This window comes from Equus asinus, chromosome 20 (genome assembly GCF_041296235.1).
Source record: "Equus asinus isolate D_3611 breed Donkey chromosome 20, EquAss-T2T_v2, whole genome shotgun sequence".
In the NCBI taxonomy this organism is placed as follows: Eukaryota; Metazoa; Chordata; class Mammalia; order Perissodactyla; family Equidae; genus Equus; species Equus asinus.
The window spans coordinates 55,775,917-55,779,824 of NC_091809.1; positions in this window are offsets into that span (position 1 = coordinate 55,775,917).

Here is a 3,908-nt window from a genome sequence, read left to right on the forward strand (position 1 = left end):
TTTCTTGGCAAGTTTGTCAAAATCAATTGACCATAAGTCTAAAGATTTATTTCTGGACTCTCAGCTTTATTCTATTGATCTCTGTCTCTCTTTATACCAGTACCACACAGTCTTGATTACTGTAGCTATGATAGACTTTTTTGTGTGTGGATTCCTAAAAGTATCCTATATACACGATCATGTCTTCCATGAAGAGAGATTATTTTCTTTCTTTCCAACCTGGATGCGTTTTATTTAATTTTCTTGCCTAATAGAAGTTGAGAAGGTGGACTTTGTTGTCTTATTTCTGACTGTAAGAAGTATTCTGTGTTTCACCCTTAAGCATGATCTTAGCTGTGGATTTTTCATAGATGTCTTTTATCAGACTGAAGAAGATCCCTTCTGTATTAATTTCCTAGAGCTGATGTAAGAAATTACCACAAACTGGATGGCTTAAGACAACAGAAATGTGTCTCACAGTTCTGAAAGCCAGAAGTCAGGGTGTTGGCGGGGCCACATTCCCCCTGCAGGGTCTAGGGGAGGAGCCCTCCGCTTGCTTGTCTTGTGGCAGCATGATCCAGCCTCTGCCTCCATCCTCACATAGTCTCTCCTCTCTGCGTCTGCTTTTCTGCTCTATTCTGTCTCTTCTAAAGACACTTATTATTGGATTTAAGGCCTACTCAAGTAATCCAGAGTAATTTTATTTCAAGATTGTTAATTATAACTGCAAATACCCTTTTTCCAAATAAGGTATCATTCACAGGTTCAGAGGATTAGGCCATAGGCATATTTTTGGGGGGGAGAGGTGACACCATTCAACCCTTTTGGCTCCCCACAATTTGCATCTATCCTATGTCCCCTCTTTTATTTTTTTTTTTTAACTTTTAAACTTTGGTAAGGAAGATTGGCCCTGAGCTAACATCTGTTGCCAACCTTCCTCTTTTTGCTTTCCTCTTTGCTAAGATTGTTGCTGAGCTAACACCTGTGCCAGTCTTCCTCCACTTTGTATGTGGGATGCTGCCACAGCATGGCTTCATGAGTGGTATGTAGGTCCATGCCAGGATATGAACCCATGAACCCCAGACCGGCAAAGCAGAGCGTGCGAACTTAACCACTATACCACTGGGCCAGCCTACCCTCACTTATTCTTGACTTTAGTAATTTAAGCCTTATCTCTTTTTTTCTTGGTTAGCCTAGTTAAAAGTTTGTCAGTTTTGTTGATCTTTTCAGAGAAACAACTTTTGGTATGTTGGTTTTTCTCTCTTGTTTTTCAATTCTTTATTTCATTTATTTCCATGCTAATCTTTATTATTTCCTTCTTTTGCTTGCTTTAGGTTTGGTTTTCTCTTCTTTTCCAGTGTCTTAGATAGAAGTTTAGGTTATTGATTTCTGTTTCTTTTTCTTTTTAAATATAGATATTTATAGCTATAAATTTCCCTCTAAGTACTGCTTTATCTGTATCTCATAAGTTTTGGTATATTCATTTCAAAATATTTTCTAACTTCTGTTGTGATTTGACTCTTTAGTTATTTAGAAGTGTGTTGTTTAATTTCCACATATTTGTGAATTTCCCAAGTTTACTTCTGTTTTTGGTTTTTAATTTCATTCCATTGTGGTTGGAGAACATAATTTGTTTGATGTCAATACCTTTAAATTTATTGAGGCTTGTTTTGTAGCCTAGCATATAGTCTGTCCTAGAGAGTGTTCCATGCACACTGGAGAGAAATAATGTGTATTCTCCTGCTGTTGGGTGGAGTGTTCTCTAGATATCTGTTAGGTCTGGTTGATGTAGTGTTGTTCAAGTCAACTGTTACCATGTTGATCTTCTGCCTAGTGCTTCTTTATTGAGAGAGGGTTATTGGAGTCATTATCGAAAGTGGCATATTGGAGTCTCCAACTGTTATTTTTTAATTGTCTATTTCTACTTTCAATTCTGTCATTTTTTGCTTCATGTATTTTGAGACTCTGTTGCTAGGTGTCCATATTTTTATAGATGTTATATCTTCTCAATGGAGTGTTCCTTTTTCATTATAAAATATACCTCTTTATCTCTAGTAAAATTTTTGTTGTAAAGTCTATTTTGTCTGATATTAATATAGTCACTTCAGCATTCTTATGCTTGCTTTTTTTATGATATATCTTTTTTCATTCTTTTAGTTTTAGTTTCAACCTATTTGTATCTGAATCTAAAGTATGTCTCTTGTAGACACAATATAGTTTAAATTTATTTTTTAATCCAATCTGACAGTCTCTGCTTTTTCTTTGGATTGTTTAATTCATTCATATTTAATAATATTATCATCTGCCATTTGCCATTTATTTTCTGTGTGTCTCATGTTTTTGTTCTTCTGTTCCTCCTTTTCTACTTTCTTTTGCATTAAATGGGTAATTTCTAGTGTAATATTTTAATTCTTTTGATATTTTTCTCTGTAGTTTAACATTTATTTTATTAGTGGATGCTCTAGTCTCACAAGGTACATATTAATTTATCAGAATTTACTTCAGAATTAAGCTAACAGTTTCAGTGAGATATAGAAATGTTCTCTTATATAGCTCTGTTCTCTCTTTTCCCTTTCTGTGCTATTCCTACACATATTATATCCGTATATGTTACTAATAAACAGGATATTTTTATAATTATCATTTTATATATGTCTTTTAAAGAAGCTGAGAGAAGAAAGAAGAACAAGTATATATATTTATAGAGATTGTTATAGTAATCTTATTTACCATTTGTGGTTCTCTTAATTTGTTCCTGTGGCTTTGAGTTATCATCTAAAGTAATTTCATTACACCAATACAGTTTTGTTACCACCTATCTCCTTTGTGCTGTTATTGACAAATATATTACATTTCTGTGTGACACAAGCCCAACAATACATTACATACATGTTGTTTTATACAATGGCTTTTAAAATCAGTTAAGAGAAAAAATAAAAATAAATATGCAATTGTGCTGTCTTTATAATTACATAATTACCCCTACCAATGTTCTCTGATTCTTTTGTGTAGATACATATTGCCATCTGGGGTAACTTACTTTTAGCCTGAAAACTTCTTTTGGTATTTCTTGTAAGGTAAGTCTGCTAGCAACAAATTTCCTCAGTTTTTGCTTATCTGGGAAGATCATTATTTCACCTTCATTTTTGAAAGATAGTGTTGCTGTATATAAAAACCTTGCTTGACAGTTGTTTGCTTTGAGCACTTTATTTATTTATTTATTTTTTTTGAGGAAGATTAGCCCTGAGCTAACTTCCTCTTTTTGCTGAGGAAGACTGGCCCTGAGCTAACATCTGTGCCCATCTTCCTCTACTTTATATGTGGCTACCTACCACAGCATGGCATGCCAAGCGGTGCCATGTCTGCACCTGGGATCCGAACTGGCGAACCCCAGGCTGCCAAAGCAGAATGTGCACACTTAACCTCTGTGCCACTGGGCCGACCCACTTTGAGCACTTTAAATATGTCATCCTGCTGCCTTCTGGCTTCTATTTTTTGTTTCTGATGAGAAGTCAACTATTAATCTTATTGGCATTTCCTTGTATGTAATGAGTTATTTTCCTCTTGCTTCTTCCAAGATTTATTCTTTATCTTTCAGAGTTTTTACTCTGATGTATTTGGGTGTGGAATACTTTGCATTTATCCTACTTAAAGTTCGCTAAGCTTTTTAGAAGTATAGCTTAATATTGTCCTTAAAATTTGGAAACACTTCATTATTATTTCTTTGAGTGTTTTTTTTGGCTTTCTCTCTTCCTCTCCTTCTTACCCCAATTACTTGCTTTTAATGTGCTTAATGGTGCCCCACATTTCTGTGAGGCTCTGTTTTTTCTTTACTCTTTTTTCTCTCTGTTCTTCAGATTACGTAATCTCTATTGATTTATCTTCAAGTTCTCTGATTCTTCTGCCAGGTCAAATCTACTGTTGTGCCT